We start from the raw sequence: 13,846 nt of genomic DNA, 5'->3' as shown, positions 1-13,846 counted from the left end.
CCATTTCTAGAAAGCATCAATAAGGTGTGTTGAATAAGACAATATTTCAAATTGATCATGTGTGTTTTAGTCAAATAAACGTCATAAAGATGATATCTATAAAGCAGAGACTGTGTTTAATCAGTCAACGTAACCACACAGCATCAGGCAGGCGCCTCTTTAGTCCTGCAGACACTTTTAATCAGATAGAGTTGGAACAAATAGTTAATGCAGTTGTCTGATATTTATGACTCTGCACTAAACGGCTGCCTGCGCTGCAGGGACTTTATTCAAACACTCGGCACACCACAGAGCCGGAAGATCAACATAACCGGAGGAGACAGCTCTTTATTGAATTATGGGCTGATCAGTAATAGCAAGATCAATGTGCTCAGGCCAGCTTGTAGTGAACCTCAGTTATTCATATGAGTCATACCGACGAGCGACAGGATACAAGCATGAATCCTAATTAAGCTCCATCTATCACCGCAGATAGCCAGAAGATACAGAATGAGAGACGAGGGAATGCTAGCCTCTCATACTAATGAAATGTTTACCTGGTGTTATATTAACCGCTACCGTCACAATACAGGGTGACGGAAGGTCTATTTTTACCCATACTCAAGGAAAGGTTTAAACCTCACATCTGCTGTTACAGAAGTATAATCTGCCTGATTGACTATTAGTATTTTTAACTTGCTTTTAACTTAAGACTTGTTGGAAATTCTGCCTCTGTGACTAAAACAGTCAAATTAATACTAACATACTGATGCTAATGTACATGCAGCAGTTTTTAAAACCTTTAGGCAGTGAAGGTCAAGCTGTTTTTAACTGCTTTATGGCCTGTGTACATTTACGTCTTTTTTGCGCCGGCAGCACTCACTACCTCAATTTCAGACTGCGTCTCACTCGTACCTTTTGTTTCTAGCTGCAGAAGGTGGCTCACGGCACTTCAACGTCCCTGGGCAGAGATCGTAAGATCAGTTTTAAATTGCTCCGTATCCTTAATGTTGACTTTAATTTAATGAATTTCACAGAGGAAAAAATCTCCTGAATCCTGTCCTGGCAGAAGCAGCATCTTTACCCCTGTAAATTGTATCCAGGAAAAGACGGATCACTTTCTCTTCCCCCATTGTGGTTGACTATGTTAAGATCCTAATCCCAACCCTTCATGATTTTGACTGGTCTGAAAGGGAAAAGTGACACTGACAAGAGTTACAGCCTTCCCAAAGTTAAACTTTTCTCATTTGAGAGCGCTGTGAGCTCAGCAACAAAACACAGCTGACTGAGGGTGTTTTTACGCTAAGGATACCGAGCGGAAAGATGCAGAACTGTTTTGTACAGAAAGAGGTGCTGCATTAATGGCTCTGTAGCTCAGTCCATAACCATCTGTCATGAGATAAGTCAACATTTTTCTGTCTTTGCTCTGTTTTTACTCTTACATGTCCATCTGTTTGTTCTCGTTATTACTCGGATGTTTGATTTTTATAAGCTCTAAACTTTCATTACAGGGAAATAACTTGAGTAGTTCATAGGGGAAATGTTTTTTTGGTTGATCTGCTGGTAACTTTTCATGATGAAATATTAAAAACTATTGACATAGCACTCTTTCTGTCATGATTTGGTACTATTTAGTTTTGTATTTTCAGTGTTTAGTGTTTCTTTATGTTCTAGTGTGTTTTGTTTATTCTTGAGTTCTGTGTGTCTTCAGTGTTTCATGTATTTTGTTTTGTAGTTGCCCTCAGTGTTTTTTGTGTCCATTCCTTCCTCTGTGTTTACCTCCAGTGTTGATTGCCCTCATTGTCTTCACCTGTGTTATTAGTCTCACCTGTGTTTGATTACCCCTGTGTCTATTTAGTCTCTGTGTTTCTTCCCTCCTGTGTCAGTTCATTGTATGTCGTATGTTGTTATGTCAGATGTTAGTGTCAGTTTTCTAGTGGTTCCTTGTTTTCTCCTGTTGGATTTTGTTTGTAAGTTTTTTTTGAAGAATAAATATTTTTTGTTGATTCTGCATCTGGGTCCTACTCTTGGTTTTCTCGATCAGTGACACTTTCTAGAGATTCATTTCTCTGGTGTGTTTTTTTTTCACTGCTGGCTTAGTTTTTCTTTGAAGGCATTACATTTTTTTAGGGGAGTACAAGTTTAATGTATATTTTTTTGTTTTTATTGACAATTAAATGTCAAGAAGTAGAAGGTTGCTTTGTTTGTTCTTTTCTGAAGATAACGTCTAGATTCATTTTTACTTGTATAGCTGCAAGTCTAAAAATGTAGAAGAATAATGCAAATAGGCCACAAATAAGCCAAAACTAAAGGCTGCACAATTCATGCAATTTTATTCATCCTCATATGAGCATGCCTCATAAATGTTTTGCAATCAGTTTCCTGAATAACTATGACTAAAAACATATTCCAGTATATGCTGCTCCCATTGACGCAAGAAAGCTATTGACCAATCAGAATGAAGCCTTTGATACATGGGCCATGCATTTCGAGGATTATGCAGATCCAGTGCAGCCCCAGCTAACCACAAAACACGAATAGAGGTTTCCTGTACAAATGAATGGCAGCACCTTCAGAGATCATTTCTGACTCACTGCGGTTTGGAATATTAAAAGCAGTGAACCAGTATAAGTGATTGGCAGTTCCGTTAGAGGTCAGAGCAGCAGCAGGTCTTAAAAGATCCAGTGTAAGAGCAGGTCATATTAAAACACTGCTGTGTCATAATAATGAACTGTGATGAGTGTGTGCAGCAGTCAGCTAACCAAGCATTATGTATAACCAGGGGCGGCTGGTGCAATATTCTCCAGTGGGGGCACAATTTCTCACAGATGGACCGAGACATACAGCTTGTTAGCTTTATGCTAAGACAAAGGAAATTGCTATTAACTAATTAAATAATTAGCATTTCAATCCTTGTAATTTGCGCTGACATGCGCGTTTCGTTTCTTTGAGTTTCGTTGTATTCAACTAGCGGTTCTCTTTCACCAGCAGAGTGTGCTATATGGATTACAACAGTTATTATCACTCTCCAGAGTGTCACGTGGTGTTACTTTCCAGTTGAGTGACCATCTCGTCTACCTTACACTCTATATCTTTTCCAAAATAAATCGGTATATTGATATACATTTATCTTTACAGAACTAACAAAGATCTAAGAAAGATATCTGCTGATATATCGGTTTTGCATGCAAAATAGATTATAGAAGTAATCAGTGGTATCACTGATGGTCCCATTTGCTTTCTTAGGTCAGACAAAGACATCACTATTTATTTCAGTCAGTTTCATAGCCAGTTAAAAATCACCTCTCACAGGGGCTTTAACTTACAGAGATGAACTTTATTGTTGTGTTCTTTATCTTCACATCAAATGTGTTGCATGTCATACAATCTAAAGTTGAAATGAAGGATAAATGCAGATTTCATTTTTTTTTTAAAGATTATTTTTTGGGGCTTTTTGTGCCTTTAATTGAGAGATAGGACAGTGGATAGAGCTGGAAATCAGGGAGAGAGAGAGTGGGGAATGACATGTGGGGAGGAGGCCACAGGCTGGATTTGAGCACGGGCCGCCTGCTTGGAGGACCATGGCCTCCATACATGGGGCGCACGCACTAACCACTGCGCCACCAGCGCCCCCAGATTTCATATTTTTAAGGTTCACAGTGCTGTCAAAGAAGTTAAACAAAGTCTGCGGTATTTCACGGGGAAAACGGAAATGTTGAGGAATGCCAGAAAAAATAAACGTAAATTATGATTAGCAGAAATGTTTTGTCTTCTTCTTTCCTATCGTGTTAATCATCTTGTGACACCCCCTCATATTTGTCTTAAAACCTTGTGACCCCAAGCTGACAACCCCCACCCCTACCCCCTCCCCACCGGATCGTTGGTTGACTGCCTGCCAGAACAACCCCTTCTTCAATTAACTGCATGTCTTAAATATAAAAATAAAGTTGAAGGGTGACCTGTAATACAATGAAAATATGTTCCAAAACAATGTGGAAGTAACAAATTGAAACCTGCAGAGCAGATGTCATGAATGAATTGTTTGAAAAAGCACCGTCGGAATGTAATGTTTACGATTAAACCTACCGCTTCAGTGAATTGCAGCGTCTTTTCCTCTTCCCAAACAACACATATCTTGTTTAATCTGCTGCACATCCCGTGATAAGAATTTCTGTAAACAGAGGAAGGATTGTTTACCAAATCCCTGCGTTCTTGTTTGTCCTCTGCACGAAAATGAATGCAATTAAGGAAATGATATTGAATTAATGTTGACTTAAGTGTGGGAGTGCTGCCGGGCTTTGCAACAGAGGGCTGACTGCAAAAATAATTCAAAGTTTATTACTGCTCTGAAACCTCAGACCAGAAAAAGGTTCAGGTTGACTCAGTTTTGGTTCATTTCAAATGCATCATGGATTATCTGGAAACCTGTGGCAGTGACGTGTTTGCAAATAATTCTCCATATTTGAGTGAAGCAGAAAGGTGGAGTCTTAAAAATATACATGCTGACGGGGAAGGGCTTTTAGAAATACACAGAAGAGGTGTTCATATGTCTTCAGAGCTTGTTTTTACAGCGCTTGGTCAGGAGTAGTGCTGTACATGAAAAGCCTTATCTAACCCCAAACTCAATTCTTTTTGAATTTCATCAGTTTGATTTCAGAACCTAAAGACAAAAAGAATAATGATGCAACTCAAATATACTCAAGAGATGCTCAGCAAAGTTTATTTAACGGATTGACTTAAAACAGATAAAGAACCTATTAGTTCCCCTCATAGACAGCTTATCATAATATTTTCAAGTACCCTCTAGTTCCCTTTAAGAGGCAGTATGTCACTACTTACTGCCAAAACAGCTTTCATCTTAAGTGGTTTGTCCCTTAAGGGACACTAGCTTATTTACACCAGGGAGACACATAATTATATAACACGTTTTATTTTGTGTGTGTGTGTTTGTGTGCGTGTGTGTTTGTGTGTGTGTGTGCAATCCCTGGGTTTGGTTTTAGGTCTTATGCTGCCTTCACTTGCTCCTCTGTAACATCGTATACTTCCCAGTTGTGTAGTCGAAATGACGACATACTGTACATGAATTCAAGGGCTCTGGTCTTAAAAAAGCAACAAAAAAGGATGTAAGAAGTGAATTTGTTTTTTCAAGCTGATGTTTAATTATCAAAAGCAAGAAGCACAGACCTAATTTGTGCTTTAACACAAAATGAAGATGAACACAGAAGATCAGGTAAACGTTATCAATGTTGCATGCTTTGTGGTTAAAAGTAGCTTGATTGCTCTTCATAGATGCATGTACTAAGATGTGCAACTACTACAAATAAATGAGAGCTAGTAAATAAGAACAAAGATAGAATAAAATATGTAATTTTTTGACTGTCAATTGTTGACACTATTTCAAGCTTTCCACAATTTTTGCTGCCCTGAAACGTCACGCAAACGCCACAACTCGGCAATTTGGGTATCATCAAAATTTCCCAGTTTCATTATTACTTTGGAGGGGGATTCATGTCGTCATGCACTTGTTAATAATGTAAATACCATATTTTCTACGAACACATGAAGGCAGCATTGAATGAATAAATAATGCAGACTTTATTGGTGATGACATTATACATAAAAAAAATGTGCAACATCCTGCACTACAAGCGTTCAAATTGTTCTTTGTATTTAAGCATTTAGAAATGATAAAGCAGATGTGCACACAATGCTTGTCTTGAAAGAATAGGTCATTCTCAGTGATCGAAGGGATCTTGCGATCAAGAAAGCCTAACTCAATTTCCACTTTCTAGATTTTCCTAGAGCAATTATGGATGGAATTACCTCTTTTGTCATGGCGATCTGTTTACATGCAATGATTATTTCATCCCCCACAAGTCTGATGAAGGCTACTCAGCTTATAGGTCTGCTTTTTTATCTGAAACTGATCACAATCTACTGAACAGCCATGTGATATGATTGAAAGCTCAAGAAAGAGCAAGTTGGAATTCTCTGAGTCAAGATTGTTTAATTAAAAAATTTTCAACATGACTGACTGGATGCTTTATAAGCGTGAGCACCCCTGAATTTTTTCACCTGAGCCCATAGAAGACATCAAAAATAGATATCTATTGTAGTGAAGTATCTGACGCAGAGTTCTTTTCCCGTTTGTTTCAGCACTGCAGCATGAATGAGTCATCATAACAATGACTAACATGACCTCTGAGCCCACTTAAAGTGACAGTCAACTTGCTGAAAAAACTGAATTTGCTCTCACACTGCTGTATTGTGCAAAATAAAGGCAACTCAGCCTGCCCACGATTTCAAGTACTCAACACACAGGTTCTGATGGGTTTCAGGAAAAGTCCGGCCTCCCCCACTTTATGCTCATGCTCAAACTATGAAATGATGTCCAAAAAATGTATTTCTGGTTTTGTATAACTTCATGTGCATTATCAATCCCACCAAAAAAAAAAAAACGTTTTATTTGTAACTTAAAAAGTAATCAAATGCATCCGACTGTTTCATGCATTAAGATGTTTTCTATCAGGAGCGTTTTATTTAGTGGTATGTCATTTCTGTACAATAGTTCAACCTTTTTGATGCTTCTTCTTGCTGAAATATTATCTAGCGAACAGATTGCTAATGTAGAGTTTAATGGATTGAAATACATATATGCGTGCATTTTCAATTGATAATCAACACCTTTGACATCATTGTTGTTTTAATGGATGCTGCACTTTACCAAACAGTTTCAAAGTGTTTTAGCATCAAAGCAAAATGTAAATTAATCAGAGATGCAATGCAAAAAAAGAAAAAAATACAAAAAGCAAATAATTACAGAGCACTATCTATGATGTCTGAAAAGATGAAGTGGAAGAATAAAATATTTAGCTTGAACGCGTTCCTCCTGCAAGGTGTTTTGAAAATGACAAACCCAAAAGGCAAAGGCCAGATCATTTGTCTTTTATCTACTGCCAACAAAACAGCTAAAAAAACTGTTGGAGGACCTGAGGCTACAGTCAGGCTCATCTGGAGTTTAACCAGCTGCCTCGTCTTATTACCCTGCTGTTAACTTTAAAAGGAGCTGCATGCAGAGATGTCCATGGGCCATGCTAAACTCAGCACCTGCTTTGCAGACCGCATCCACCATCCATCAGGTTGACCTGAAGCAGATGTGAAAAGTTTAAGTTTTGATTTTTTTTTTTAATGTCAACCACAAAGCCTGAACAGCCATGTGGCTCCAACAAGCTGTACTTAGGCACAGAGGTGTTGGAGTTCAGATGTTCACAAGAAATGTACCAGCAGAAAACATCTGTAATGTTGAGTTTGTTTGTCATTTAAGTAAGCAGCATACTAACAAACGCTAAGGATCGTAGTGACATTTTGCAGGTATTACTCCAGATCATCATGACCTCGACAATGCCACCTTAATTCTAAACACTACAAGAAATGATCACTGACCGGTTCAAATCAAAGTGAAGGGAGACTTGGGCTTAAGGGTATTGTTACATTGTTCTCATTAGACCCGATCTCATAGTTTAATGCATATTGGAGCAACTTAAGGGTTAAGTGTCTTGCCAAAGGACACACGGCAAAGGGCAAAATCTCCCATTCTCATGACATCAGCTTTGTTCTTGGCAGCCTTGCCCCACTATGTTCATCTAAACTTTTTGTCACATACAAAAGACAATGAATCAATTCATGCCTTTTTGTTTCACAAATAATTGTTATGATAAGATTTACAGTAAGCATCATTGTGTTTGTCACAATCTGTTTCCTGCAACCACTCTTTGCTGATTTTTTTTTTGTTACAACCTTGATCTGACAGCTACAATAAATAGATAAGATCTGAGAAATACTTTTCTCTGTGTGGGTCCGATACTACATTTTCTAATATTCAGGACTTTGCTTATATTTGAATTGCGTAGATATTTTGAAGGATCAAGAATATATTTGTCTGCTCTCTTGTTATTTCCCCAACATATTTGTATTAATCAAAGGTTTCTACCATGAACTTAATGACATCGCCCATTGGATTCTGAAGCAGACTTTTGAATCCCATATAAAATACTCTCTCAAACTAACTTTAAGTAAACCTAGTAACGGACCTTAAGCTTTGGGACAAACAGCTAGAGGTTAGATTCTTGGCCCGAGCTCCAGACCAGCCCAATCTCTCCTCTACAAACAGCTACAATATGCCCACCTGTCAGTCAGATCAATGCCAGGGAAATGTTGTGCCGAAGCAGCCGCTTCCACTAGTTAGGGCTGTAGCTTCTATTAATGGCTACTGCTTTACTACCTGGATGTAAGACCAGCACAGTGGACTGATGGTTTCTCATAGTGTGGATTGGTTTGGCTGTATTTTGATTTAGATAATGGCGATAAAGCTGTAAGTAGGATGTGTCAGGTTAAAGCAGTATATAACCACTTGACCAGAGCAATGCGTATCCAACACAGGCGTGATGACATTAACCTGCAAGGGGGACCGGAGGCTGATGGTTCTAGCACTGCTAATGTTAGCCAAAATTGGACAACCAATTGTATATTGTTTACCTGCAGATGCTCTGATCACATTTAGCCATGTTAAAGTAATTGTACTCAGGTTTTTGAGTATTCTCTTAACTTCAGAAGACTCAAGTATAGTCTGAATTTAAATTTTTATTTAATCTACAGTAAAATTGCTTATAAAGAACATCCCTACAATAGACTATAAGTCCAGGTAAAAGTAACAGAATAAAAGACATCAAGGACAGACACCTTGAATGGGTTTCCTTTAGGTCAATGATCTAGATGTCCCATGCCATTCTCCTTCCAGACTTACTTATATAGTAGAACAGTAAAAAAACAACTTTCTTTTAAATCTGTTTTATAAATTCAAACACATTTTCCTTCCTATTTAGTTCTAGAGTCTTACAGTACTCATTGCCTGCGACTTTTTTGCAATGGGGTAAAACTTGGAAAAAGTAAAAGGTTCATGAACTGGATGGCTTAAAAAATGACATGGGCGAGCCTGAAGTGGAAAATACAAACTGTTCTGCCGCAGTAAGGCGCAGAAAGATGAATACACTTTGGCTGTAAAACATAGGTGTGGTGGGTGAAGATGAGAACGTTGTGTGTCCTCAAGCTGCTGGGTAGGATGGGCAGGAAGGATAAGGTGGAGCTAAGACAAACTAAGAGACACCGACACACAACCAAGTGAACGTCATACTGAAGTCAAATGTGTGCGTCACCTGGTGCAATGTGGAGCGCATTATGTGTTGCTCACATAGCCACAAGGTATCAGTGATAGAATAGAAGGCTTCACAAAATACTGCCCAAGTTCTCCCATGGCTGTTTGAACATGAAATCATATAACTGTCCAAAAAGGAGTGCCAGTACAACAGTCTGGATCACATAGACCTCTCATTTTCAACATTTTCAGTTTCAGCCTTGGACTATGCATGACATCTACCCCAGAGATGAACTGGATCCCAAATCCCTCATGGAGTGTTGCTCTGAGTGTCCTGTGAAACCAGATCCAGCGAACCAACCCAACCTCTTAAACAAACTCACAGCAAATGTTGAAAGGAAATGGGAGTTGGTGGAGGTATTAAAGGGAATTAACAGCCTTAAGTGGTGTGCCTGCATTGGGGATGGCCTCTGGAAACTTCCTGCATTTGTTGAAAATGTTCCTGTGCCCTTGATTTGATGGAATTCTGCCCCCTACCCCTACCCACACTACTTTCTCCTTTTCATGGAACAGTAGCCTCCCATTACTGTCCCTTAAGTATTGGAAGCCTGCTTTGTTCAATGACACTGATAATCAAATTGCAATGGAGTAAAAATACAGAAATGAAATTCATATATTAAAGATATTTTTTGAAATTGTATAGTATTAGAGTAGGTGTAGTTATTTTAATTTAGATCAAGTTTGAAATTAAGATTGGAGGGAAACTATCAAGTTTTCTCTGAGCAGCTCAAACTAGTAATCCAAAAACCTAGTTTTGGAAGGAGGGTTAACAGACACTTGGGGCTTTTTCTTGCATCGGTTGATTTTCCTGGCAATACAAGTTCATAAATTCGGGTGTGGAGCCTCTAAAGGACCACCAATTGGTTTCAAATGAAAATCATACCCTGGTCTCCTTGAGCAAATAAAAACTTTACTTTAAAAGGGGTGACCTCAGAAATGATGCTAGAGGTGTACGTCCGAGGTTATAATTTAAAGCGTCCAATCTGCCATGCCTGATGCATTGAGGGAGAATTTCCAGGAAGCACTTCCCTCTTATCAGGGATCTTTAAGGGAGTTGAAAAAAGTTTCCAGGCTTTATTTAGATCCTGGTCCCAGAGGTAGAAATGAAAAAGTACCTCTTAATGTCCCTTGTCCCTTGGGAAAGTTCACAGCTGTTCTGAGCCCTGCTCACAAGAGGTTCCTGAATTCTTCCCCTCCCTTTGTGAGAAGGGCCCAGTGCAGCCGCGTCTATAGCCTTATTCAGACTGCCAGTTCAAAGCACAGCATTTATGCCCCATAGACGTCTATCCTTCAATATAAATATAACAGGAGGACAAAGTGATCCCACCTCTGTACCTCCATTGGAGGTAATAACAGAGGTGATACAGGGGTGAGACGGGATCAGCAGAGCCAGCAGGGGCCAACAGCCCTGTGTGTGTGTGCATGTCCATGTGTGTTGAGCTCCCGCTGTTTGTCTACATGGCGTGCTTTTGCAATGCCTAACTGAATACATTCATAAACTGGGTCACTAATATTATGTTTTTGTGCAAACAATAACACTGTACTAAGACAAAATGAAGGAGGAACTATGTTTTGGTCTGGCTCTATAGCATTTTGCATACCTCATTAAAACCTTCTTTGATGCCAATTCTTAATGTTTTAAAAACACTCCTGCCACACTTCAGCCCCAATTAACTACTGTAGAAACTGTCAACTTGGCACATATTTTCAGTTTGTGCTTGTATTGTGTATTCCATAGACCTTTCTCTATATTTCCGTTGGCCCGTCTGTGACCTCTGACCTCAGAGCTGACAGTCCCCCAGCTGTCTGCACTTGGCTCATTTCAGTTATTGTGCAGCAGTGAACTCTCACCGCCCTTCCAACTATTCTTACAGCTGTTATTGTTTAATCCAGTCAACAGATAATTTCACATGGCCATCCCAAGTAATGAACAGATTCTTTTGGTTTGTGCATTGTGGCAGAACATTGTAACTGACGATGCGTAAATAAATACACAGCGATTGTGTTTGTACAAAAACACCTTGTGTGGAAAAAAGGCCTCAGTAACCCACTGAGTACAGCACGATACAGTACACATTAGTATTTAGTTCTATGTGTGTGCTTCATATCCTGTTTGCATGCTGAAACATAATTATTGCTTACTCTCTCTGATGTACATGGCTTTGGACAAAAGCCTCTGCTAAATGAATTATAGATTTCATATTAGTAAATTAAGACTTGGTGACTTAATCATTAGTGGATATGTGAAATAATTGTCTTTAATCTTGGGTTTCTTGTTTGAGCTGAACTAATGTCTCCAGACTAAGTAAAGGTTATAGGGTTTTTCTTTTCCATCTGCATTTTCTCTAAAGGCAAAATCTGAGCTTATCTCATTCTGAAAGCTCTGATATTATGTTGTGTTGACATACATTCTCAAAAATAGAATAATATCCCAGTGGAAGATTGGTCCAATGTTTTAGGAAATATTTTGGAGGAAATCACTGCCTCTCACAGTTCAAATATCTTGGCTCTGTTGTTAATATCAGCAGTACTTTAAAAAAAAAGGCAACTTCCTCCGATCCGTGCTGGACACCAACAGGTGCATCCACTCACTCCAAAAACAGATGTCTCTGGAAATATTTAGGAACAGAAAGGAAGTCCTAAAATATAAAACCTTTCAGTCCTGAAGAGGAAGATGACTTAAAAAAACAAAGCCAGATACTGTGGCTTTGGTTGGCAGGTTGAATTAAGGAAACGTGTTCTTAGCTCAGCTGTGCAACTTCCAACCTCAAAGCAAAATCATTTTCAGCCTGCTCCTACATCAATTCCTCGCCCTTAATAGAGTTGGCACACCTAACACTGGAATGAAAAATTTACAATCGGTCGTCAAAAAGTGGTAGAGTCGGGTGTCTTTCATCTACAGGGTCGGGGGTTCAAACCCCAGCACATATAGTCACATGTCGATGTGTCCTTGGGCAAGACTGAACCCTAACTTACTCCTGCTGCTGTGTCAGTGGCTTGTTAAAGTGTATGAATGGATTAGTCAAAACTGATGGAGACTTTTCAAAGCAGCCTCTACCATCAGTGTGTAAATGTGGTGTGAATGGGTAAGTGTGACCTGTGGTGTAAAAACAATGTTTTTGATTTTATGTTGAATTTCTGGAGAATATCAAGTCTACAAGACTCCTGCACACTTTGATGTAATTGGGCACAAATAACCCGAACCAAATTCATTATTTCTCAACATTAACCATGTGTTGATTATTGATTGTCCAAAACTAATTCACCGTTGCAGCCACTTGCTGGATGGCTTAATTTTCAAACCCCCAGACAGACCTGACAAATGTACTATCACTTATTGAACTGGGCAGCCTTTTTTTAAGCAAAAGGCTGTTGATGGAGCTGTTTGTTTTTGCTTTTATTGAAGTAATTGTCTTCCCTTATTCTTCCTCGCCCACAAATATCAAGCATTCTGCCCAGTCTGCTCCTTCTCAAGACAGGGCAGAAGGTACAATGAGTGCTCAGGGCGATGCTGTATTATGAATGACCAGGCTTGTCCCCAAACTGCGAAAAGGGAAAATCAGATAGAACAATAGAAATAGAAAGTGTGGAAGTTAGTGTTTCCTGTTCTTTTGTCCCCTCTTCAGGTGAAAGAGACTGTCACAAACAGACTCTCGGTCTGCTTTTTTGGAAGGTTGGCAGTGGAATTTAGAGGTTGAAGACTCACACTTTTACCCTTTGAGAAGGCATAAGATGCAGGAAATGGTCTTAAACATTTGTGAGGGTGTTTGGAAGACAGCGTCAGCCCACAGGATGTGTTTCAGCATCCCCCTTTAAAGACAGGGTAAACAAACTGACATTGTTAACGTACGTTGCAAGACAACATCAGTTGAGAGAAAGAAGAAAGGAAAGAAGTTAATGGAGGAAGGAAACGGTCATGGTGCCGACAGTCTGCTGACGGGATTGTTGCGCAAATGATACTCTGTCAAATTGTGGAGAAGAGGCTTTCAGGGTATTTTTCAAATAACATTATATTCTCAGCTAGGCCCATTATGCATGGCTTAAAACCCCCATCATCCACCATTAGCACTCATACAATGTTAGACTTCAAGCCCTAAAAGCATTTCAATCAGACATATTATTCAAGTGGTATTTTATTGTCTATATTTTTAACTAGGGCACATCTTTGCTGTGACATGAAAAAAAAAAAATCTTGCATTAGTAAAATAATTCCTTTCTTTGATTAAAAAAATCTTCTGAAGGACTTCTGCAGACGTAACTATGGAGTCCATTAAGTGGAGGTGATTGTTCCATGGATGATATAACATGTAAGAAGTTTTATCTGGGTGGTGGTTGGACCAGACAGCCTTTGGACAAATCCAAGACAGCAGCTTTCCCATCTTTGTGCTAAGCTAAGCTAATTAGCCAATGGCCCCAGCTTCAAATTTACCCTATACATGTTGAAAGTGGTGTTGATTTTTTTTCATTCATCTGGGTAAGAAAATCAATCTTAGACCTCATAACCTCAGACTGTTTGTTTGTTCAAACAATCATGAATCATGAATCATGAATCCAGAATCGTTTTGAATCGAAAAATAGATTCTGAATCGAATTGTGACCCCAAGAATCAGAATTGAATCTTGAGACACCCAAATATTCACAGCCCTATTAAAATGT

This window comes from Labrus bergylta, chromosome 13 (assembly GCF_963930695.1).
Source record: "Labrus bergylta chromosome 13, fLabBer1.1, whole genome shotgun sequence".
Classification (NCBI taxonomy): Eukaryota; Metazoa; Chordata; class Actinopteri; order Labriformes; family Labridae; genus Labrus; species Labrus bergylta.
This window is presented reverse-complemented; position numbering follows the sequence as displayed.